The sequence below is a fragment of the Salvelinus namaycush genome, chromosome 9 (genome assembly GCF_016432855.1).
Source record: "Salvelinus namaycush isolate Seneca chromosome 9, SaNama_1.0, whole genome shotgun sequence".
NCBI classification, from domain to species: domain Eukaryota; kingdom Metazoa; phylum Chordata; class Actinopteri; order Salmoniformes; family Salmonidae; genus Salvelinus; species Salvelinus namaycush.
This window is the reverse complement of record NC_052315.1, coordinates 27,028,269-27,055,293: the sequence shown is the minus strand read 5'-3', so window position 1 is coordinate 27,055,293 and position 27,025 is coordinate 27,028,269. Positions and strand designations below refer to the sequence as shown.

General features: G+C 42.9%; 1 protein-coding gene across 2 annotated transcripts in view; it reads left to right on the top strand.

The window, feature by feature from the left end:
- ripor1 (RHO family interacting cell polarization regulator 1) overlaps positions 1–27,025 on the top strand; it is a 111,900-nt gene that overhangs the window by 13,284 nt on the left and 71,591 nt on the right. The window contains exon 1 of one of the 2 annotated variants that reach the window (XM_039001220.1): positions 25,618–26,060. The exons of the other annotated variant lie outside the window; for it this stretch is intronic. The gene's annotated coding sequence lies outside the window, so the exon portion shown is untranslated. Of the gene's footprint in view, positions 1–25,617; positions 26,061–27,025 lie in introns of those variants that run through there. 2 annotated transcript variants of the gene reach the window in all.

Genomic DNA, 27,025 nt, shown 5'->3' with positions numbered 1-27,025 from the left:
TGGTGACAAGCCAAATTTCTTCAGCCTCCTGAGGTTGAAGAGGCGCTGCTGCGCCTTCTTCACAACGCTGTCTGTGTGGGTGGACCAATTCAGTTTGTCCGTGATGTGTACACCAAGGAACTTAAAACTTTCCACCTTCTCCACTACTGTCCCGTCGATGTGGATAGGGGGGTGCTCCCTCTGCTGTTTCATGAAGTCCACAATCATCTCCTTTGTTTTGTTGACGTTGAGTGTGAGGTTATTTTCCTGACACCACACTCCGAGGGCCCTCACCTCCTCCCTGTAGGCCGTCTCGTCGTTGTTGGTAATCAAGCCTACCACTGTAGTGTCTCCCCTGAATAGGAAGCTAGCTTTTCAGAGAAGTGATATGTATGGTTGGCTTTATAGTGTGAAGAGTTGGTAACCAGTGTTTGACGTCAGTCAGTTAGTTACTCACTGGTTGTTGATTGGTTTGCTTAGCCTCCGTGTCCTGCGTGCATTGACGGCTGACGACATGCCAACCTTAGGATGGAGGAGTGTTTATGTTTACCACCTCCCCCCACTGTAGTGTTTGTCCTGGGCCTCTGGGCCCTCCAAGGCTCCAATGAGTTAAACATATAGGGAAAGGTAATTCATTCAGAATCAGTGCTTTCAAAGGCCATACAAACACTGAAATTACAGAATATGTTTTCATGGGTATTGAATTGAAAACCCTAGACCTTTGCTCATCTGGTACAAAACTCCTAAGAGAACCAGTGGACTGGGACCCAGTGCACCAGTTTAACTATTAAGTACTCTAGTCAGAAGAGTAGTTTTTGCTGCCAGCGGCATTGATTATGTAACAAAGTATTCACCCATCCTGTTAAAAACATTGTTTTGAACCTGCCATCTCTGCGTGGCCTCTGTCTCTCAGTCCCAACCTTTCTCTGTTTTCTGACACATAGTTACTCTGCCCTCTTCTTTCCTCACTCACTCACTCACATCAGCTCTATTCTCCTCTCTCCCTCGATCTGGGCACAAACCCACATACACAAAATAGGAAAGTCTCAAGGAAAGTTGGCAGAAAAACCTCCATTGTCTGTAAGAGATACAAATATGCCTATCTATGGGGAAAGGGGAAGTGTTTATTGGTACAGATGTACTTGGTCTGTAATGGAGAGAGAACGTTGTGTTAGGGATGCTGCTTTTCCCATCTGAGAGGTTGCCAAATGGCAAGAATGAGGCATAGGGCATTGAATGTGTCTCATACTCACAAATGTCAAAATGTGTGTTTGTGTGTGTGTGCGTGCACTCACTTGTACGTTAAGCAATTCAAATTCTTTATCTTGGGATCATATTATGCAATACTGAGTTGAGTTGAATGTTGAGTGCTGCATGCGAAGCCATAGAAACCATGTAGACTACAGGAAGACTATGAATCATGCATTCCACTGAGGTTTCTGGGTGGGTTTAAAGTAAAATCATTTATTGGGTAAGGTGCATTTCCATGGTCATAAATACAACCCATCGGACACTCAACACATTAACACACACCCTCCTTTATGTTAAATAAGTCCTTTCTGGTGTTTAGTCTTTACGTGTGGTCCTCTCTAATGTTTTCTGCTCAATTCATAGTAAATGTGGACACCAAAGAACTTGAAGCTCTCAACCTGCTCCACTGCAGCCCCATCGATGAGAATGGGAGCGTGCTCGGTCCTCCTTTGCCTGTAGTCCACAATAATCTCCTTTGTCTTGATCACGTTGAGGGAGAGGTTGTTGTCCTGGCACCACACGTCCAGGTCTCTGACCTCCTCCCTATAGGCTGTCTTGTTGTTGTCGGTGATCAGGCCTACCACTATTGTGTCATCGGCAAATTTAATGATGGTGTTGGAGTCATGCCTGGCCGTGCGGTCATGAGTGAACAGGGAGTACAGGAGGGGACTGAGCACGCACCCGTGAGGGGCCCCTGTGTTGAGGATCAGCTTGCGGATCTGTTGTTACCAACCCTTACCACCTGGGGGCGGCCCGTCAGGAAGTCCAGGATCCAGTTGCAGAGGGAAGAGTTTAGTCCCAGGGTCCTTAGCTTATTGATGAGTTTGAGGGCACTATGGTGTTTAACACTGAGCTGTAGTCAATGAACAGCATTCTCACATAGATGTTCCTTTTGTCCAGGTGGGAAAGGGCAGTGTGGAGTGCAATAGAGATTGCATCATCTGTGATTATTATTATTTGACCATGCTGGTCATTTATGAACATTTTGAACATCTTGGCCATGTTCTGTTATAATCTCCACCCGGCACAGCCAGAAGAGGACTGGCCAACCCTCATAGCCTGGTTCCTCTCTAGGTTTCTTCCTAGGTTTTGGCCTTTCTAGGGAGTTTTTCCTAGCCACCGTGCTTCTACACCTGCATTGCTTGCTGTTTGGGGTTTTAGGCTGGGTTTCTGTACAGCACTTTGAGATATCAGCTGATGTAAGAAGGGCTATATAAATACATTTGATTTGATCTGTGGATATGTTGGGGCGGTATGCAAATTGGAGTGGGTCTAGGGTTTCTGGGATGATGGTGTTGATGTGCCTTTCAAAGCACTTCATGGCTACAGACATGAGTGCTATGGGTCGGTAGTCATTTAGGCAGGTTACCTTAGTGTTCTTGGGCACAGGGAACATGTACTGCATCCCATGCACTGCTTATCTAAATCATGTCGCTAAATCTTAAAAATGAAATCTTACTCATTGACTTGACTGTCAATATTAGAGGCTGTTGTATTCGAACCTGTTGGTAGTTCTACTTACCTCACACATCTATTCAGATGGGGCTTTGGGTTACAACATGATCTCACAATCACAGGAAAAGATAGGGGAGGTTATATTGTACACATGAGGACAAATGTTGCCCTTTATATACATTTTGACGCCTACATTTTTTAGGAGAAATGCAAATATAATCATGTTATCGATGCTCCAGCAAAAACAAGCATTTCGGGTTAATTTTACATACGCGTATTGTATTTGATAATCTAGCCATTTGAGTTCCTTTACAGTATGATGTTGATAGAGGGTAGGGTTGAAGGGCTGTGATGACAATACAATCACAGGAAACGAGTGGCCAGTGTTTCCGCTTACTGAACTGCTCTTGGATGTCTGTGTGGGTCTGGCTGGCACTTCCTAGTGAAAAGGCCATTCAGAGCTAGTGTTTTTCCCACCTGGCCACTGGTATCTGCCCTCTCCATTTAGGGGTGTTGCAGAATTGAAGAGATTTGCCCCAGGGAACTGTCTGGTCTCCGTCCCTGTAAAAATGTGTGATGACCTCTGATAAAATATTAATCAGAGTAGGGACATCTTGTCTGGAGGACTCTCCACACACTAACATAAATCTCATCATCTGTCTCCAAGCAGAGTAGCTGGTCCTGTCATAACCTTTCATTTGAACAATTCATCCCTTAAAAGTGTTATATTTAGTTGAACTAGATATAACTACTGTAGTTGTATTTACTGTTTTTGTTTTATTTGCTTGAAATATAGGGAGAACAAGGATCTTATCTCAAAATGTTTTACCTTTATTTAACTAGGCAAGTCAGTTAAGAACAAATTCTTATTTTCAATGGCGGCCTAGGAACAGTGGGGTAACTGCCTTGTTCAGGAGCAGAACGACAGATTTTTACCTTGTCAGCTCAGGGATTCGATTTTGCAACCTTACGGTTACTAATCCAACGCTCTTACCAGTAGGCTACCTTCCACCCCTATCTGCAAAAGTAGAATCCCTGGATTCTCTGGCTGAACTGATGTGTGGTTGGGGGGGAAATGAAATGGTCCTGATGGGCGATTTAAACTGGGATTGGTTATCTCCAAACTCTGAGGCCATAAGAGGACTGTGCAATATATTACATTTTACTCAAATTATAAATGCGGTTACAAGACTCAATCCCCAAAATATCTCTAAGTCAACACTTATTGATGTTAATCTAACAAAGAATCTGCATAAATACTCGGCCATTGGGATTTTCGCTAATGATTTAAGTGATCATTGTGCAGTTGCTTGCATTAGAGACACCAAAATCCCCAAAGTGCCATCTCGGTTCATTGTCAAACAAAATTTTAGGCAGTTCTATGAGCAGGCATTCCTGCATGAACTTTATGCATGCAAATGGGATAGGATCACACTTATTCCAGATATCGAAGAGGCATTCTCCTATTTTCATTCAATGTTTTCTACTATCTGTGATAAACACGCCCCTCTCAAAAAGTAACTGGTAAGAGTTAGAGACAAGCCCTGGTTTACAGGGGAATTATCTGATTGGATCCATAAACGAAATACACAATGGGCCAAAGCCAGAAAGGGTAATTCCCAGACTGAATGCCAGTTACAGTATTCAGGGCACTGAGAAATAAGTGCACCTTGTTAATACGGAAATGCAAATCTAGCTTCTATTATGTACCTACCAACGCAAACCTCAATAACCCAACGAGATTATGGAAAGCCATTAACTCCATGAATGCTAACACAAACTCCTCTGGTCTTCCGTAGAAATTGACCTCAAATTCAATGGATGTGACTGACAAGAATAAACTGCTTGACATGTTTAATGAGCATTTTGCTAAAGCTGAGCATTTATTTGATAATGAACTCCCTCCTAACATCTCAAATGAGGCTGTGAATGAAACTTCCACATGGCGGCCTACGGTTCATTTATTTAATTTTACAGAAATTGAGCTCTCAGAAGTTGTAAAGAAATTCAACTCTATTGATATTAAGAAAGCAGCTGGCCTGGATGAATTAAACCCACATTTTCAAAACATTGGTGCAGAGATCATTGCTGCCCCTCTCACTCATATATTACATCTTTCATTGGCGAGTAATACCATTCCAAAAGTCTGGAAAGCACCCTATGTTACGTCTTTACATAAAGGTGGAGATCCGTCCCTGTTGGATAATTATCATCCCATATCTAAACGCAGTGGTGGGCCGTCAGGGCCTGCAAGGCCTTCTCTGCTGGCCTAAACATCATCAGAATATAATTTTTTTTTAAATATATTTTCCCACAAATATGTATTAAATTATTCCCCAGAGTAAGAGTTATACTCTTCATTTCATAGCTTTCCTCTTGGTTGCACTGCTTCCAGCCCCAGGTTGAGATTTTGAGGGCTGGTCTTTATGTTAGATCTTTTATCCAATCATATTCAGCCATCATGTGTTGCCAGGGGTCTAAAATCTGCCCTCAGGCCTTCAGAATCAACAGTGCGGGCGCTTGTAGCTTATAGTGAATGGAAATGAAAATTTAGTGTCAACCAATCAGCTTTAGAGTTGGCTATTGTACGCCTTCTGGCTGGCTCCAGTGTTACACAGGAGCCAGCTAGCAGGCGTAGTGCGTGTACGTCTTTTGATTGGATTACCAATATTGAGAGGCAGGTCCTATGGAGATCTAGGAAACTGAATTTGATAAACGAATTAATTCGCGTACTACTAAGCTGTTTTTTCAATCCACAATGGCGGAAGGAGGAGAAGATATCGATTTGGTCGAGGATATAATTATAACGCCATTCTCAAGACGAACTTTTCAAGAAAAGTTAGACATTGTAAGGAGAGGTCGCCCGACGCCACAAAGCCTGTCACAGGCGGGAAAGTGCTTCGTTCGCTCGCCACTTTCAAAGTTTCAACTACGAGCGCTGTCAATGGCTCACAGGCTCCTTGGCTCCGAGAAGCACTGCAAACTGTACTGCTGGGAATGCCTATTATTTGCAAGTGATCGATTTGGTGTTTGGAGCCACACTGGCTTTGCAAACTTGAGTTGTCTAACCAAGGCAGCAACGAGACACCAAAGTACGTCTGGGCACTAACAAGCAATGGTGCTTTTGAAAACTTTTGGGGACACCGGAGTGGATCTACAGCTCAAAGAACAAACGCGCAGGGCAACGGAGCTGCACAATGAAAAGGTGAAGGGAAATATTGAAAAGACTCATTGATTGTGTCATGTTTTTGGGTAAACACTGTTTACCCAAAAATGTCAATTTGTCAATTTCAAGGTGACGCAACGCCTGGTTATACTGCGTTTCTGTCTAAATGTATAGTTTCTAGAGCCATGGCATCATAATGAGGTGGATTAATTCGGGTGGGACTGTGTAGTACCTCACTGAAGGCCCAGGCCCCAGGCCCACGGCACGCCACTGTCTAAACGGTCTGCACTGGCAAAAGTTTTGGAAAAGCTGGTGAACTCACATGTCAAAGACTTTCTTTATAATAACTCAGTTTTATCTCAATTCCGGTCGGGTTTTAGAGCCAGCACAGTACAATTACTGCTGTAAGTAAGGTTGTAGGTGATATTCTAGATGCTCAGGACAAGAAAAATCACTGTTTCACATTTTTATTGACTTATCAAAGGCCTTCGACACTGTTGACCATGCCCTGCTGTTGTATAGACCAAAAAAGGTTTGTTTAAGTGTTGATGCATTGGATTGGTTCCAAAATGACCGTTCTGACAGAACACAGTGTGCAGCTCAGGAGGGTATGAAATCTGAGTTTCGAAGGCTTACAACAGGAGTTCCCCAGGGCTCAATTTTAGGTCCGATCCTTTTTACACTGTATATGAATGATATAGGGAAGCCTGTTGACTCTGCAAATCTCCATCTGTATGCTGATGACACAATTATTTATTCTAGCGTGTCTAATATTGAGAAGGCTTTTCAGGACTTACAGTTGGCCTTTGATGTTATTCAAAGGCAGCTTTTCCAATTGAAACTTGTGCTTAATGAAAGGAAAACAAAGTGTATGGTTTTCTCTTCCCTGAAAGTTAACAGATGGAGTCACTTTCAGATTTTAACTATAAAAGGCCAGCAAATTGATAGGTTCCCCTCCTATAAGTATCTTGGGATTTGGTTAGATGAAAAGTCGAATTTTAAACAGCACATTGATACGTTGACCAAGAAACTGAAGTTGAAATTGGGTTTCTATTACAGGAACAAATCTTGCTTTTCAATGTTAGTCAGAAAATATCTTGTTCAAAGCATTTTTTTTAATCAGTGCTGGATTATCGTGATATTGTCCATATGCAGGCCTCAGCAAGTACCTTGAAAACTCTGGACACAGTGTATCATGGTGCTTTAAGATTCATTACCAATGCTAGATCACTCACCCATCACTGTGATTTGTATGCTATAGTGTAATGGACCTCTCTCTCCACCAGGAGGCTAAAGCACTGGTACACTTTTGTGTACAAAGCATTGATGGGACAAATCCCTTTGTATCACTGTTCTTTACTGACCAGATCAGTCACTCAATACAGTCTTCGTTCACAGTCGCTGCTGTCCTTGTCTGTTCCCAAGGCTAGAACTGAGATGGGAAAACATATTTTTCACATAATGCCCATTGATCCTGGAACATGCTTCAGAAGATTTTAAAGTTAGGGGAGTTAGTGTCTTTGCCTGTTTTTAAGACTCTGATCAACAACACCGTTTGTGAAAACTGCAGTTGGTTCTATTCTTCAATTGTAACTTTAACTTGTGACACTTTGTCTTTTGTGTGTATTCTGTATTTTTCTGTAATGCTTTATGGACAAGCTGCTATTTCCATGTTTTGCCTTCTTGCCAGGTCACCCTCGCAAAATAGGTTTTTAACCTCAATGGGGTTTACCTGGTTAAATAAAGGTTAAATAAAAAAATAAAAATACCACCTGGGGGCGGCCCTTCAGAAAGTCCAGGATCCAGTTGTAAGAGGGAGGTGTTTAGTCCCAGGGTCCTTATCTTAGTGATGAGCTTTGAGGGCACTATGGTGTTGAATGCTGAGCTGTAGTCAATGAACAGCATTCTCACATAGGTGTTCCTTTTGTCCAGGTGGGAAAGGGCAGTGTGGATTGCAATAGAGATTGCATCATCAAATTGGAGTGGGTCAAGGGTTTCTGGGATAATGGTGTTGATGTGAGCCATGACCAGCCTTTCAAAGCACTTCATGGCTATAGACGTGAGTGCTACGGGTCGGTAGTCATTTGGGCAGATTACCTTAGTGTTCTTGGGTACAGGGACTATGGGGGTCTGCTTGAAACATGTTGGTATTACAGACTCAGTCAGGGACAGGTTGAAAATGTCAGTGAAGACACTTGCCAGTTCTTCAGTGCATGCTCGGAGTACACGTCCTGGTAATCCGTCTTGTGAATGTTGACCTGTTTAAAGGTCTTACTCACTTCGGCTACGGAGAGCGTGATCACACAGTCGTCCGTTTGATGGTTCGTCGGAGGGCATGGCGGTATTTCTTATAAGCGTCCGGGTTAGAGTCCTGCTCCTTGAAAGTGGCAGCTGTACCCTTTAGCTCAGTGCCGATGTTGCCTGTAATCCATGGCTTCTGGTTGGGGTATGTACGTACAGTCACTGTGGGGACGACGTCATCGATGCACTTATTGATGAAGCCAGTGACTGATGTGGTGTACTCCTCAAGGCCATCGGGAAGAATCCCGGAACATATTCTAGTCTGCTTGTAAGCAGGAATCAGGAGGATAGAATTATGGTCAGATTTGCCAAATGTAGGGCGTGGGAGAGCTTTTTATGTGTCTCTGTGTGTGGAGTAAAGGTGGTCTAGAGTTTTTTTCCTCTGGTTGTACATTTAACATGCTGGTAGAAATTAGGTAAAACGGATTTAAGTTTCCCTGCATTAAAGTCCCCGGCCACTAGGAGTGCCGCCTCTGGATGAGAATTTTCTTGTTTGTTTATGGCCTTATACAGCTCATTGTGCCAGTTTTAGTGCTAGCATTGGTTTGTGGTGGTAAATAGACAGCTATGAAAAATATAGATGAAAACTCTCTTGGTAAATAGTGTGGTCTACAGCTCATCATAAGATACTCTACCTCAGGCGAGCAAAACCTCGAGACTTCCTTAATATTAGATTTTGTGCACCAGCTGTTGTTTACAAATATACACAAACCACCACCCCCTGATTTGATTTGATTTGTCTTACCGGAGGCAGCTGTTCTATTTTGCAGATGCAGCGTAAACTCCGCCATCTGTATGTTATTCATGTCGTCGTTCAGGCACGACAAGGTGAAACATAAGATACTACAGTTTTTAATGTCCCGTTGGTAGGATATTCGTGATCATAGCTTGTCTATTTTGTTATCCAATGATTGTATGTTAGCTAATAGGACTGATGGTAGAGGCAGATTACTCACTCGCCGTCGGCTCCTTACAAGGCACCCCGACCTACGTCCCCGATATCTCTGTCTCTTTGTCATGCGAATCACAAGGATGTGGGCCTTGTCGGGTGTCTGAAGTAAATCCTTTGCGTCCGACTCGTTAAATAAAAAATCTTTGTCCAGTACGAGGTGAGTAATCGCTGTCCATATATCTAGAAGCTCTTTTTGGTCATAAGAGACGGTGGCAGAAACATTATGTACAAAATTATGTACAAAACATTATGTACAAAATGTACAAATTAAGCAAAAAAACACACACAACAGCACAATTGGTTAGGAGTCCATAAAACAGCAGCGATCTCCTCCGGCACCATTCTGACATTCTCACAGGTTCAGGAATGGTTAAAAAATCATAACATTCTCTTAAAATTAACCTTATAAATAGAAATGTCGGGCGACTTTGAAAGCCATAGTCAGTCAATAAATAATATCAAATCAAATCAAATTGTATTTGTCACATACACATGGTTAGCAGATGTTAATGCCAGTGAAGTGAAATGCTTGTGCTTCTAGTTCCGACAGGGCAGTAATATCTAACAAGTAATCTAGCAATTCCCCAACAACAACCTAATAAAACATAAAATCTAATGGGGTGAATGAGAATATGCACCTGTACTGAACAGAACAGGCAGTGGCTCGGGTGGGATGTCCTTGATGATCTTTTTGGCCTTCCTGTGACATCGGGGGGTGTAGGTGTCTTGGAGGGCAGGTAGTTTGCCCCCGGTGATGCGTTGTGCAGATCGCACCACCCTCTGGAGAGCCTTGCGGTTGAGGGCGGTGCAGTTGCCGTACCAGGTGGCGATACAGCCTGACAGGATGCTCTCGATTGTGCATCTCGAAAAGTTTATCAGGGTTTTGGGTGACAAGCCACATTTCTTCAGCCTCCTGAGGTTGCAGAGGCGCTGTTGTGCCTTCTTCACCACATTGTCTGTGTGAGTGGATCATTTCAGTTTGTCTGTGATGTGTACGCCGAGGAACTTAAAACTTTAAACCTTCTCCACTGCTGTCCCTTCGATGTGGATGGGGGGTGCTCCCTCTGCTGTTTCCTGAAGTCCACAATAATCTCCTTTGTTTTGTTGACGTTGAGTGAGAGGTTGTTTTCCTGACACCACACTCCGAGAGCCCTCATCTCCTCCCTGTAGGCTGTCTCGTTGTTGTTGGTAATCAAGCATTATATAATAATACTCGTAGGAAAGGTTTTCATCTTTAGCTCACTATCTGTGGATATATATATGATTAGAAAGGTTCAAAATGTATGTAAAACATCACAGCACAATTGAAAAATATATGGCACATGGTAACCCAGTGAGGGTGGGTTATGGTGGTATGTGGGATGGGCTGAGAGTGGCTGAGGGGTGGGATTAAAGAGTTTATGTTTGGTAATTAATAATTTTTTTGTAATTGCTTTTTATAAAAGTACCATGTATGTAAAATGTGTATGCAAAATATGTATGTAAAATGTCTATGTAAAATGTATGTATATGTTGCAGAAAAGCTGTAAAAAAACAACAATGGGTTAATAATGAATGATATTTTTTTAAATACATTGGAACCCTAACCCTAGATTCGGATTACATTGCATTTACAGCATGAAACCCTAATCCTAACTCGGTAGTCTCTCTAGACAGACGGTTTGCCTCCCACAATGATACCAATGTTTCCGAGACTACTAGATTAGTAATACAGTACACTTAGAGATGAAACTCTGACCCTGGTTTATAGTGTGATGGCATATTTCTGCTTTACCAAATGAGGAGAGTTACAAACTTCACACACCAGTCAGAGTTATACTTAAACTACATATTTTTTAACAAGAGCTTTGCAATAGCCTTTTTTGACTTTCAATGATGCGCTATCTCTAATGAACCATTGAAAAGTGACTACAGAAAATTACAAAGATCTTTTATAGTCAAGATACACCCCTCTCAACTTACACTGACGAACCACAGATCTTAGGAACAGTTCACAAAGGTTAAGATTTGTATGAAAGATATCTATAAAACATAGCAGACAGTTACTGCTGTGTCAACAGTTTTCATTGTAAAGACCAGTGTCTGGCCCTCCTACTCCAAACTAGAACAGTCTCTCCCTGGTACGGCATAGAACAGAACCATTAGCTCATGTTCTCTGGAATGCTCTTTAGGTTTTATCACCCAAAGACATCGTAAATCTTCTCTGTCAGTGCTATCTCATAGAGGCCCGTCCTCAGTGGAACACACACGCACAATAGTTGACAGAATATTCTATTCTGTCGAATAAAACAACCATTATAATGCAATACAAGCATTATAACATAATCTTACAATTTTCCACGACAATAGTACTTTTATCCCACTTTTTATCCTACTTTCCTCATTGGACCTGTAAGAGGTGGGTTTGCCTGTCTGTATCATTAACCCAAGGTGCAAGAGCCTGGCTCCGTGTAGCTCCAGCTCAATTTAACCACTGATTATAACATTGATACAATTCTATCCCCGGGTAACATTTATAGTTTGGGAGGCCTTTTAAAAAAAATGTCTTTAAAGCACTCTGAGTCTACTCAGACAGAGACTCAGGCAGACAAGGAACCCTTTTAACATCTCTTTATTCATTTACAGTGGATATGCTCTTGTCCAGGCTCACAGTTGATTTAAGGGATGTACAGTATTTTTCTCAGTAACAGGGTTGTATGCTAGTTTATTATATGAACCAATCATTGCACACCATAACATCTGCCTCTGCCCAGGATACCAACTGATGTATGTGTCAATGCTTTGTTAAAGAAGCAAAACAACTGACTAAGAATGTTAATATACGTAACTAACATATTTTTATATATTATCAAAATGATTTCAGTACCCTGTTTGCTTATATATCAGGGTTGCACAAGATGAACTCCGCTAACCTAACTAATAGTGTGTAATGTCAGAGTTAATTATTGTGCATACATCTACAGTGGATGAATAGTGAATGAATGGTGATTGGCGCTGTTGTGAATATAGGTTAGTCATCAACCTATGGGAATCCAGTTTAGTAGCCTGTGTGTCTCTCTTACCCTCAGTATGATCGTTTGTATTATTTTATTTCCACAGTTTGTGTCAACATGCAGTGAAGCCGCAGCCCAGTGTCGTTGTTCTACTCTGGGACTGAGGGTCAGAGAACAGCCTAAACCAACCTTCCATTATTCCTATGGATCCATTTTACAGGCTGCAGTGAACTCTGTGGTGACTATTGATGTTTTGTGTTGACTATCAACATTTACTGTAACACAGAGCAAGTGAAGCTCATTGGCATGACATAATCATATACATTAGATCAATGATAAAGGGTCAGCAAAAGTTGGAAAATTACATATTCATAGCTTCCATTCTATCTGTGCCCAAAGAGAGACCACTGGTGACCTGTAAATCCAGTGAAACCAGAAAATCACCATCACGGCGTTCTCTGAATAGTGTCACAGTGCCACTCTCCATCCATAGGAGGGCAGTGTTTAACAAGGATAGAGTTTCTGTTAACTGCGTTGACCTGTCTCTGAGTTTTGGTGAGAATGATTAACAGATACATTCCTTTTCTGGAACAATCAAGAAGCTGTTGAGTACATGATTACTACCGATAATGTGGACGTCGTTTAAGGCCGCCCTCCGCACCTCTGATTCAGAGGGTTTGGGTTAAATGCGCAAAACACATTTCAGGTTGAATCCATTCCGTTGTGCAACTGACTAGGTATCCCCCGTTCCCTTTCCGACTGTTTTTTTCTCCATCAACATACAAATGTAATAACATAGCATGTTTACATACATCATGTTTAATCATGTACACCGCTTCACCCAATTCTTAATTATACAGTAGCCTAAATCACATTCAAAGGAGTATATAGTCTTTTTTTGAATGTCTGTGCTCCAGCTGTAGTTGATGTTAGCTGTCTGTCTCTTTTCCTACTTGTCCTCTTTCCCCCATCCTGGTCCTGCGTCAGAGAGTATGGAGGTAATTATCAGGCCTCATCATCAGCGAGCTGTGTGTGGGCGCCACTCCAGCCCTGTCAGCAGAGCAAAGATCACACACGTTATATGTATAAGAGGCGAGAGAGGAGAGGGTCGTTCTGTTTGTACCTACAGTAGAACAAATACACATGACTCACATTAAAGAACACATTAACAGCAACAAATTAGACACGGACAGATGGTTGACAGAAGATAAACCTTATATACTGAGTGTACAAAACAATAGGTACACCTGCTCTTTCCGCAGTATAGACTGACTAGGTGAATCCAGGTGAAAGCTGTTAACCCTTATTCATGTCACTTGTTAACTCCACTTCAATCAGTGTAGATGAAGGGGAGGAGACAAGTTAAAGAAGGATCTTTAAGCCTTGAGACAATTGAGACATGGATTGTGTATGTGTGCCATTCAGAGGGTGAATGGGCAAGACAAAAGATTGAAGTGCCTTTGAACGGGGTATGGTAGTAGGTGCCAGGCGCACAGGTTTGTGTGTGTCAAGAACTGCAAAATTGTTGGGTTTTTCACACTCAACAGCTTCCCATGTCTATAGTATGAAGAATGGTTCACCACCCAAAGGACATCCAGCCAACTTGACACAACTATGTGAAACATTGGATCCAACTTTCCAATAGGTCAGCATCCCTGTGGAAAGGTTTCGACACCTTAGAGTCGAGTCCATGCCCTGAAGAATTGAGGCTCTTCTGAGGGCAAAAGGGGGAACAACTCATATTAGGAAAATGTTCCTAATGTTTTGTACACTCAGTGCGAATAACATATGGCTACATTTGCATTAATTGTATCCCTGAAGAGTATCCCAACCATGCATGGTATATTTGAGTAATGTGGAAGTGGTAACTCTGTTCAGTCAGGAATTACTCTATGTGCCTTTGTGACAAAAGAAACACACTGTATCTATAACTTGCTTAGACAGTTTCCTTCCTTACTGGTGCAGTCCACCAACATTATAAACATTGTCATATGAGTCTGAATAAGTGCTCTAGATGGGTCAGAATGAGCAGGAAACGACAGCTCCAGGAAACGAGCAAAAACACCAATAGCCTCTTTGTGCAGTCTTCCTTATTTACAGTTGTTTACTGGCCACAACTACATTATCAGCAGTTATTTCTGAACCTTTCACAGGGCCATGTGCTGCAGAAAAAAAATTATATATCACAGCCTCTGTGCAGATGAACTAGCCAGACAGACACAGGATGAGTCTCTAAAGGGAGGGAGGTGGAATTAAATTTGATGCTTTTCTACAAATGCATGAAGGTTTCTTTGTCTCCACTGAATGGTTTGTGTTTTGATTAGATGGTCAGCTGAGGTAAAAGAAACTCTGAGCAATGACCTCATCGCTGGTTGTGTTTGCTGGAATGGAAACCAGGAGCATGTTTAGGCCACAGGAGGTTGGTGGCACCTTAATTGGGGAGGACAGGCACATGGTAATGGCTGGAGTGGAATTAGTGGAATGGTATCAAATACATCAAAACACATGGGTTGATGCCATTCCATTTGCTCCATTCCAGCCTTTATTATGAGCCGTCCTCCCCTCAGAAGCCTCCATTGGTTTAGGCATCTTTGACGCCATCTTTTCTCTCTGTCTACTTCTCTCTTCTTTCTCTCTTTCTTTCTCTCCCCTCAGTGTAACTGGCACTCTTCAGTGGCTTGAATGGGATCTTTAAATTGCTTCAGGGAGAGGCCAGCTGGCATTTAATTACCTCAGGGCTCTGGAGCAGCTCCATGCTTCTCTTCTCAGGCCCAGCACCATTGAGGTCAGACTGGACAGGACCCAGGCCCAGCACCACTGACCAGGCCCCTCAGTGGTGGAACACTGACAAAAACTCCCTCAGAAAGACAGGTCCACACAGGAATACATCATTAGCATTTTACCCACAATTACATAAGAGGTGGATTGAGGTGACCATATGCTCAGAGAGTGAATACATGCGCCTACCCCTTCATCAAGGCCAGCGTAGATGAGATGCCATCTATTCCACCTCCTACCGCAGAGACGCATGGATTGGGGATAGTGGTAATCGGGAGATCGCTCCTGAGCCGACGTGGTCCCACCCTACTCTAATGAGTTCAGGTCAGGAGAGCGGAGGAATTTGGGGATAGGAAATAGATTTGCCAGGGTTGTGGGGCAGGAGGATTCTGTACCCCAAGCATGAGTTGGAAGTGTAAAGGGCAACTAGGGTCATCGTGTGGAGATCCTCCAGGCTGCTACTAGCCACTGTCAGCCAGCTGCCCTAGAGCAACTGTCAAAATCGGGGACAAAGCCCCCTGCTGTATCTCAATGTAAAGCGACAGATTGTTACAAATGACCTTCAGTCATTTGTAACAAAGTGGTCCTCCTCCATTATGAGTCAGCCCAAGGTACTGTATACATGTCGAGCAGTTGGCCTCAGGAGGATCAAGAGGGAAAATAAAGGAAAAGGGAGTGTTGATGTGCTGGGTTTGGAGAGGATCCATTCCTTCCTATCTACCAATCATACTGCTTTCCTTTTGCCAAAGTGTTTATCAAATTCAGTAAAACTAAATAGTTTTCAAGTCATTGACAATGCACATGTTTTAGATGCCTGCTGACAGGAAGTGATCTGCAGCTCCAGGCTTTTAGTGAGGTCTTTCTGTCGTAAAATATGGCCCTCCTGAAGAGCGAACTAAATTTTACACAGTAAACAAACATGTAAATACTGTCTCTGTTTCTTTAAATGTTTTGGAATTCCTGCATTCTACCCCCCTGTTATACAAAGTGTCATAGAGAGCCTTTGATTTTCTGTTCTTATAAGTGGATAAACATGTCTTTAGGCTGTACAGCTCAGGGACAGCTAATTCTCTCCATATGTGTGTTTATCTGTGTTTGTGTGCTGCTTTAGGAGATGGTAAACCCATTGGCTTATACTCCTAAATGATTACCATGAAAGACCAGTTTATTGGATCTGCTGATTATCAGTTTTAGTTCTTTCAATTACGTTGTTTATTTATGTATAGTACCATTTATAAGTTTTGACACACCTCCTCATTCAAGGGTTTTTCTTTAGTTTTACTATTTCCTACATTGTAGAATGACAGTGAAGATATCAAAACTATGAAATAACATATAAAATCATGTAGTAACCAAAAAAGTGTTAAACGAATCAAAATATATTATTCAAAGTAGCCACTTTGATGACAGCTTTGCACACTCTTGGCATTCTCTCAACCAGCTTCACCTGGAATGGTTTTCCAACATTCTTGAAGGAGTTCCCACATATGCTGAGCACTTGTTGGCTGTTTTTCCTTCACTCTACGATCCAACTCATCCCAAACCATCTCAATTGGGTTGAGGTTGGGTGATTGTGGAGGCCAGGTCATCTGATGCAGCACTCCATCACTCTCCTTCTTGGTCAAATAGCCCTTACATAGCCTGGAGGTGTGTTGGGTCATTGTCCTGTTGAAAAACAAATTATAGTCCCAATAGGCGCAAATCAGATGGGATGGCGTATCGCTGCAGAATACTGTGGTAGTCATGCTGGTTAAGTGTGCCTTGAATTCTAAATAAATCACAGACAGTGTTACCAGCAAAGCACCCCCCACTATCCCACCTCCTCTTCATGCTTCATGGTGGGAACCACACATGCGGAGATCACCTACTCTGCGTCTCACAAAGACACGGCAGTTGGAACCAAAAATCTAAAGTTTGGACTCATCAGACCAAAGGACATATTTCCACCAGTCTAGTGTCCATTGCTCGTGTTTCTTGGCCCAATCAAGTCTCTTCTACTTATTGGTGTCCACTTTAGTAGTGGTTTCTTTGCAGCAATTTGACCATGAAGGCCTGATTCACACAGTCTCCTCTGAACAGTTGATGTTGATATGTGTATGTTACTTGAATCAATCAAGTTTATTTTATATAGCCCTTCGTACATCAGCTAATATCTCGAAGTGCTGTACAGAAACCCAGCCTAAAACCCCAAACAGCAAGCAATGCAGGTGTAGAAGCACGGTGGCTAGGAAAAACTCCCTAGAAAGGCCAAAACCTAGGAAGAAACCTAGAGAGGAACCAGGCTATGAGGGGTGGCCAGTCCTCTTCTGGCTGTGCCGGGTGGAGATTATAACAGAACATGGCCAAGATGTTCAAAATGTTCATAAATGACAAGCATGGTCAAATAATAATCAGGAATAAATGTCAGTTGGCTTTTCATAGCCGATCATTAAGAGTTGAAAACAGCAGGTCTGGGACAGGTAGGGGTTCCATAACCGCAGGCAGAACAGTTGAAACTGGAACAGCAGCAAGGCCAGATGGACTGGGGACAGCAAGGAGTCATCATGCCCGGTAGTCCTGACGTATGGTCCTAGGGCTCAGGTCCTCCGAGAGAGAGAAAGAAAGAGAGAAGGAGAGAATTAGAGAGAGCATAGTTAAATTCACACAGGACACTGGATAAGACAGGAGAAGTACTCCAGATATAACCAACTGACCCTAGCCCCTCGACACAAACTACTGCAGCATAAATACTGGAGGCTGAGACAGGAGGGGTCAGGAGACACTGTGGCCCCATCCGATGATACCCCCGGACAGGGCCAAACAGGAAGGATATAACCCCACCCACTTTGCCAAAGCACAGCCCCCGCACCACTAGAGGGATATCTTCAACCACCAACTTACAATCCTGAGACAAGGCCGAGTATAGCCCACAAAGATCTCCACCACAGCACAAACCAAGGGGGGGCGCCAACCCAGACAGGAAGATCACGTCAGTAACTCAACCCACTCAAGTGACGCACCCCTCCTAGGGACGGCATGAAAGAGCACCAGTAAGCCAGTGACTCAGCCCCTGTAATAGGGTTAGAGGCAGAGAATCCCAGTGGAGCACTGTGAATCCCTTGAATCCCTTGAACACTGTGAAGCATTTATTTGGGCTGCAATTTCTGAGGCTGGTAACTGTGACAATATTGCTTGTACGAACTCGAACCCAGGCGCAGAGAAACACAGCAAGCAGAGGTAGGGGTAAATCCAGAACAAGGCAACAGCACAAGAGCACACTAACAAAACATGAGACCAAAGCAACGATACAGGCCAACTGAGAAACCTAAATAACCAGGCATTCAGGTGAACAGAGAATCAATCAATCAATCAATCAAGTTTATTTTATATAGCCCTTCGTACATCAGCTAATATCTCGAAGTGCTGTACAGAAACCCAGCCTAAAACCCCAAACAGCTAGTAATGCAGTTGTAGAAGCACGGTGGCTAGGAAAAACTCCCTAGAAAGGCCAAAACCTAGGAAGAAACCTAGAGAGGAACCAGGCTATGAGGGGTGGCCAGTCCTCTTCTGGCTGTGCCGGGTGGAGATTATAACAGAACTATGCCAAGATGTTCAAAAATGTTCATAAGTGACAAGCATGGTCAAATAATAATCATGAATAATTTTCAGTTGGCTTTTCATAGCCGATCATTAAGAGTTGAAAAACAACAGGTCTGGGACAGGTGGCGGTTCCATAACCGCAGGCAGAACAGCTGAAACTGGAATAGCAGCAAGGCCAGGCGGACTGGGGACAGCAAGGAGTCACCACGCCCGGTAGTCCCGACGTATGGTCCTAGGGCTCAGGTCCTCCGAGAGAAAGAAAGAGAGAAGGAGAAAATTAGAGAGAGCCAAGATTGTCAAAATGTTCATAAATGACAAGCATGGTCAAATAATAATCAGGAATAAATGTCAGTTGGCTTTTCATAGCCGATCATTAAGAGTTGAAAACAGCAGGTCTGGGACAGGTAGGGGTTCCGTAACCGCAGAAGGTAATTAAACACAAGTGAAACCAATAAGAAATAAATCAGGGTAACCTGGAAACTAGAAAACAAAGTAAGGGTGCCTTCCAGCGGTAACCAAAGGAAACAACACTCAAATAAAACAGAACCTGTGACAGTAACTCTAATGAACTTATCCTCTGCAGCAGAGGTATCTCTGGATCTTCCTTTCCTGTGGCGGTCCTCATGAGAGACAGTTTCATCATAGCGCTTGATGGTTTTTGCGACTGCACTTTAAGAAACTTTGAAAGTACTTGAAATGTTCCATATTGACTGACCTTCATGTCTTAAAGTAATGACGGACTGTCGTTTCTCTTTGTTTATTTGAGCTGTTCTTGCCATAATACGGACTTGGTCTCAAATAGGGCTATCTTCTGTATACCCCTCCTACCTTGTCACAACACAACTGATTGGCTCAAACGCATTAAGAAGGAAAGAAATTCCACAAATTAACTTTTAACAAGGCACTCCTCATGAAGCTGACTGAGAGAATGCCGGGAGTGTGCAGAGCTGTTATCAAGGCGTGGCTACTTTGAAGAATCTCAAATCTCAAATATATTTTGATTGTTTATCACTTTTTTGGTTACTACATGATTCCATATGTGTTATTTCATAGTTTTGATGTCTTCACTATTATTCTACAATGTAGAAAATAGTAAAATAAAGAAAAACCTTGGAATGAGTAGGTGTGTCCAAACTTTTGACTTGTACTATGTGTACAAACTGAGTTCATTTGTCCGTTAATCCTATTAGTGTGGTGATTAATAATTGAGAGAGATCCTACCTCAGCATAAAATATATGAAACACCCGTAATCTGTAACCACAGCAGCCATTTATCACAGGGTCTGTAGAGCCCTGCATGGTGTTCTGGCCGGTTTCAGTTAGGAGAGACTCCGTTATTCATTAGACATCCTGAATTATTCAGAGAGGAGAGAGTGAGAGAGTGATGAAGCCTATTCCTCCTCCTCCTCCTCCTCTTCTTTAATGTTGTTGTCCTCCTTTTCCTCCTGTCTTTCTCCTCCTCCTCTATCTGCACACCCAGTCCAGTTTAGACTCCTAGGGTCAGGACATTGCCATTGGCAGAGCAGACTCTCAGCATGGTTAATGCTCCGCAAGTCTATTCTCCTTTATATGATTACGGTACACTTATGTAACGTGTGCACTAGAGAATCACGCACAGCCAGAGCCAAACAGAAGCAGATGAGTCTCCAAGATTTTCCAGAAGGTCAAATGTTGGTTCCCACTGAGAATATGACAACGTGGGGGTAGAGTGTGCATTTTAATTCCTTCAGACACCTGTCCTCTCATGAGCGAGTATTCTCTGAGACTACATGCACATTCTCCTCCAGTCCTGGAATAAGGGCCCTAGGACTGCTTGGCCCAAATAGGGAGCCCCATGCCTCAGGCAGGGTCCCTAACACACAGCTCCCAACTGAGCCAACAAATCAGTGGGATATAGAGGGTATATAGAGAGAGGGACTTTGTGTGTGTGTGTGTGTTTTTTAAAATGATGAACAGATGAAGCAAACAGGTGCTCCAAACATAGTGCATATAGCGAAGTATGCCTGTTTTCTCATGTGTATCACCGTGTTTCGGTGGGCGTTTGCGTGGACATTCTGTTATGCCAAATGGCCTTCATTTCAAAGGTCTCTGTATACAAATGGATGGCTTACATAATAACTCTGAGCTCTCTTTCTCAGAGCACTTCATGGATTTATCTTTCTGCTTGTTCTCCGCTGAGTTTTTATGTAACATATCTACAGACTTCTCTCCCAGCCATGCTAATTCCTTTTCCTCTCTCTGTTTCTCCAGGCAGGAAATGAAACAAGGAGAAACGAGGAGGGAAAATGAGAGGGAGAGAGAGACAGAAAATACACAAGTGGGATAGTAGGAGAGAGAGTGCCTTGCATGTTTATAAATACATTCAGATTCATGGCTTTTCTCTGACACGCCCAGCCAGATTAGAAAAAGGCATGTGGCCCTGTGGAATAGAAACTAGGGCATGTCTTTTGCTCAGCGGCATGGGAGGCATGGCAGACCACTTAAACTGACACCCCAGAGAGAGAGAGAGAAGGGGGTGTGGGTGGGAGCCAGAGATGAGCAGAAAATGGTGATCAAAGAGTCCCTCTAGCCCTGGAACCTGGAGTGGGCTGCACCTCCCCCAGGACCCAGAGACAGGACCCAGAGACAGGACCCAGAGACAGGACCCAGAGACAGGACCCAGAGACAGGGCTGCACATAGGGTTCAGGGGTTCAGACAGCAGTAAGGGAGCCTGGAAGACCTGTCAACATGATGCCCAGACAGTCACAGAGTCTAGTTTTACAGTGTGTATTTTTTTATAGTGAGTCTGTGGTTGCTCCCTTGTGGAGGACACAATGAACACATCATCGTGGTTTCACTCAAAAAGAGGGAGGAAGAGAGAGAGATAAAGATATTAGATATTTATGAATTAACATTTTCCTTTATGTTCCCCATCCATACTCCTGTCCTTTTACTTGAATCATTCATTCAGAAACCCATTCATTCAGTTACTCACCATGTTCAATATAAATACAATGTACTTTTATCATGTCTATTTGAAAATGTCATTCGGAACTAAAACATACCAAAGCATACGTCAAATTCACAAATCCTTATATTAAATGAATCCACATATTAAGACTGAACATACTTTCCTTGGCTTGGACTCAAAAAACTTAATATCATACTATATCCAATTTAAAAGAATTTGTAACATTTTAACACAAAATAAACCACACAGGGGGTTGGCTATTAAAACCAGATTAGCTCAGGCAGAATACTCCATGATCTCATTACATTGCCTGAATAATTGTCAGCACAGCACTGCATTATGTCCTCCTGTCCAATCCCTTGGACATAAAATAGGTTTGCTGGGATTGCACTGAGCTGGATTAAATGGGGGGTGATGTGAGTTGGAGGGGTCGTGGTGGTGATTGAAGGCGACAGAAGAATTCAGATAACTGGATAATGGGCTGGTGGGTTTCAATAGAGGGTGCAGGGAGTGTGGAGGGGTGGCAGGGCATTGTGGTGAATGGCAGACCTCTATTGATCTCTCTTTCCAGTCTTGGCCTATATCACACACGGAGAGGGCCATGCAGACTCACTTTCCAAATGCATGACATCACCCAGGGTTGCCAGGTTAACAACTGCCCAGGGCCTGTGAGAGGAGTCATTCATCGCTTTTGGGAGAGCGCAGTTTTTGAGGGGTCGGGGACTTTTGTCACTGTCATATACACTTAGGAGGAGGAGATGAGTAGGAGGAGATGCAGGCTCTGAGAAATCTCTTCCCTGGATGGAATTATTTCACACTCAAACTTTTCCTATGCTTTCACTGAGTGTGCTGTTAGCATCTTCGTTCAACTAGTCTTCTGTAATCAGTTTAATAAACTGATTGCAGGCTTAACTGAATGACAACAGAGACAGAATACAATATGGAATTTTATTGAATAGTTTGGGGTAGGCCTCTTCTCAGAGGAATGCTCCTCAGATGCTGGGCAGCTGGCATCGAACCCCCTCACTGGGAGGATGGAGATCCGATGACGGGCCTTCTGTTGGTGATGGTGGGAAGGTGGAAGGTCGTTGGAAGACTGTTGCTGCAAAACAGCAAGTGGGAGACACAAGGTTTGAGTTGACATACAGTTTCAGTCAAAGGTTTGGACACACGTACTCATTCAAGGATTTTTCTTTATTCTTACTATTTTCTACATTGTAGAATGATAGTGAAGACATCAAACCTATGAAATAACATATATGGAATCATGTAGTAACAAAAAAAGTGTTAAACAGTGTATCTTCAATGCTCTTACTGAGGGAAGGAGGTTGTTGGCCAAGATCTCGCGATACATGGCCCCATCCATCCTCCCCTCAATACGGTGCAGTCGTCCTGTCCCCTTTGCAGAAAAGCATCCCCAAAGAATGATGTTTCCACCTCCATGCTTCACGGTTGGGATGGTGTTCTTGGGGTTGTACTCATCCTTCTTCTTCCTCCAAACACGGCGAGTGGAGTTTAGACCAAAAAGCTCTATTTTTGTCTCATCAGACCACATGACCTTCTCCCATTCCTCCTCTGGATCATCCAGATGGTCATTGGCAAACTTCAGACGGGCCTGGACATGCGCTGGCTTGAGCAGGGGGACCTTGCGTGCGCTGCAGGATTTTAATCCATGACGGCGTAGTGTGTTACTAATGGTTTTCTTTGAGACTGTGGTCCCAGCTCTCTTCAGGTCATTGACCAGGTCCTGCCGTGTAGTTCTGGGCTGATCCCTCACCTTCCTCATGATCATTGATGCCCCACGAGGTGAGATCTTGCATGGAGCCCCAGACCGAGGGTGATTGACCGTCATCTTGAACTTCTTCCATTCCCTAATAATTGCGCCAACAGTTGTTGCCTTCTCACCAAGCTGCTTGCCTATTGTCCTGTAGCCCATCCCAGCCTTGTGCAGGTCTACAATTTTATCATTGATGTCCTTACACAGCTCTCTGGTCTTGGCCATTGTGGAGAGGTTGGAGTCTGTTTGATTGAGTGTGTGGACAGGTGTCTTTTATACAGGTAACGAGTTCAAACAGGTGCAGTTAATACAGGTAAGGAGTGGAGAACAGGAGGGCTTCTTAAAGAAAAACTAACAGGTCTGTGAGAGCTGGAATTCTTACTGGTTGGTAGGTGATCAAATACTTATGTCATGCAATAAAACGCAAATTAATTACTTAAAAATCATACAATGTGATTTTCTGGATTTTTGTTTTATATTCCGTCTCTCACAGTTGAAGTGTACATATGATAAAAATTACAGACCTCTACATGCTTTGTAAGTAGGAAAACCTGCAAAATCGGCAGTGTATCAAATACTTGTTCTCCCCACTGTATCTATCTGATGTGCACATGGCTGTACTGGAAACCAGGCTATTCGGTGTACAGTGCAGCATATCAAAAGGCACATGGAGCTAGTTTTCTTTGAAGTCTAGATTTGATTTGAAAATAAGTGCAAGCATCAAGGAAAAGAGAAGGCTGCTGTCATGGAAATTCTGCACAGGGACACTCAAAGTCAATCTTAAATTAATCATTCTTTACTATCAGCGTGCTGGAGAGGTTCCAACCAACTCAATGCACCAAGTTCACATGTCGATTAGGAGCTCCAACAGGGCAGTCCCGTTAGATCTCTTAAACTGACGACAATTTATATTTGCCTGATTTAGCTTATTCATCATGCATAATTAATTAATCATTAAGGTTTGTTTCATTCATTTGACCGACCAATACTGGGTCATGCATGACCAATACCTCACGAGGCTTCTTCTCTACGCTGAGACCTTGAAACTGAGATATTTTACGTTCTCAAAACAAGGTTCTGGGCGTATTGCCAAATTGCAGATACTGATAGTGAGGATTCGTTCAGTCAGTCACTTACATGAACACATAATTTGGTTATTAGAAAAGCACAAAAATAAAATGTTCCATCACACAGCCTTCACAACACTTTTCAGAGAATGGAGTGTTTGAAGAGAAATACTGTCAGCATCAGAGTAACATGATGTTCTCTTCACTGAAGCATCTGATTCTTGGGGCAATATCATCCTCAGATTGATAGAGATCTTTGTACAAAATAAGAATGTGGAATGTATGCACAAAATGTATGCACTCACTACTGTAATTCGCTCTGGATAAGAGTGTCTGCTAAATGACTAAAATGTAAAATGTCATCATGGTAGGTGTTAGCAACTGCTTATGGTGGAGTTTAAAGTTATCATATGCCCCAGTCCATAGGAAGGAGCACCCTAGTGGAGTTCTCCTCCAGATATCACATAGGCTTACTCTCGCTCCCTAGTAACGTCAACTCGGAGGACTGTGCAGCTTCATCAGTCTATAATTATTCCTGCATATGAGCAAATTATGGTGAGAAATAAACTGTCAAGAAAATGTGGGCAATAGAATACATCTACCGACCTTACCTTGTGGGTCCTGTTGTGGAGATGTGACCAGTTTAGGATATGGCATCAGTTTCTGGGACCTTAGTTTGAGCATAGACTACACATTCCCTGTCAACAACTTTATATACTGTGTGTATTTCCAAGTAGAGGTCTTCTTGGGTCCCGGACCCGAGGCCAATCAGACCCGAACCCAAATGGACCCGACGACCACCAGACCTCGAACCGACCCGTACCCTAAAGTCTAGACCAGACCTGATTGGACCTGAGTGACAAATTATGTTTATGAGCCAAGTTGCGCTTCTGGTTAACGAATAGGTCTTTATATGTTGGCTAAGTCAATAAATTCAGCTTATTAGCATAAAATAAATATGCTATAGGCTATTCCGAGCCGTGGTCGGGTCCATTCGGGTCTATCAGCTGTGGTTACATAGACCCAAGACCCGATAACAATCAAATAACAACAAACAGGACCCGACCTGGACCTGAGGGAAAATAGAATTTTGGACTGGTCCTGGATCAGCTGAAGTCTCGGGTCGGTTCTCGGGTATTGGGTGGATCCATGAAGACCTCTACTTCCAAGTGCAGTTTGCATGCCAAAGCCGATTTGGGTAAGCGCATGGGGTTAATGGAAGACGTTTATTTTCCAACTCACAAGACACAAGAGGCGCACACTGCTGAAAATCCCACGTGTCCTTCCCTCCTTTCTTTCACCAGCACATTGCTGCCATACCCAGAACCTCTTAGTTGAGTGAGTGTATCGGTCTGTGTTTGTGGTTACACCCACGGATAAACTATTGAGCACTCAACAGGAGTTGGTAGGTTACAAGGCGCAAAACTGTGGCGCCTTGTATGATATTGTTGTTTGTTTTCGCAATTTTTCCAAAAACCCCTGAAGTCACGGACCCAGGTCTGCTTATGGACGACTTTTTCATCCTCATTGGTTTGTCCACACCCCTTCGGAGATAAGGACGGGAGCAAGCCTTCAGCTTTGCTTGCAGGAGAGGGAGAAAGTGACAATCGAGAAATTGGAGGCCAAATGACAAGGGAGCGTCACAGCATCGCGTGAAGAAGTCTCTTTGAATTTATTTATATAATTTGCCTATTTCTGATGAAGGAACTCGCGGAATTAGTTTCCTTTTTATTGATTTGACATTTTCATTTGAAATTCGGATTCCACGATTTGGAGTGACTGACAAGGCTACCTACCCTGGCGGCAGACATGTATGTTGACTTTGTGTTTATCTTTTAGTTCAATCCTGTGTCCCAAGTATGGCATTTCGGTGTGCATTTAAGATGTGTGTATCTTTAATTCTATTTTCACACGATTTTTTGCATAGCCTTCTACATAGCCTGGCTACAAGAAGTCATGTGAAGCACAATTTTGAGACCATTTAAGCACACAACGGACTGTATATACACTAGAGGCCTGGCTATTTACAGTCAACTGTTATTTTATAAGAAATGGTGGTCTATTTTGTGTTGGTGGAATCCTCCAGCAGATTGTCATGGGTGACGCAGCTGTGATAGACCCATGATGCGTGCAAGGGTATACGGAGAGGGTTTAGAGTTGCTCAGCGTTATGATGACAAAGAGAGCCTTGTCTGTTAACTGGGCTTTGTTTGATATTTGAAATGAATGCGAGATAAATGCCTGGTAAACACGGGTATTAACTCAAGCCGCGGGAAAATAATCCGGGCTTTTTTATGAAACAGGTTGACATACACATGTCAGTGCACAATTGTGTTTAATATGTTTGTCTATACACCAATACACAAAAATGTAAAATGCATCAGCTGTCAGTCTACAAGTGCATCGCTTCTGACGCTATACAGTGTAACATTTTGTTTCGCGAATTTTCTCTTTGCCTTTAATTCGTTGCTGCTTGCAGATAGCCCTCTTATATAGTTAATCTCCTACAATCTAATCCTTCTGTTGACTTTTTTTTTAACATCCATGCAAGGGAATGTAACCTGTCTCTGTCAACGATGAAACCGCCTTACACTGGCCGCAAATTTCGACAATTTCAATAGCTATAAAAAGCATCTGGATAAAATGGGCAACCACATCCCAAGTTTGGAGTGAAGCCGTTTTATAGTATAGTAAAGGTTCTGCTTGTAAACATAGAAGTTTCCAGAACTAATATTCACTTGATAAATGGTCTCCTTCAATTCAGTGTTATAGTAGCC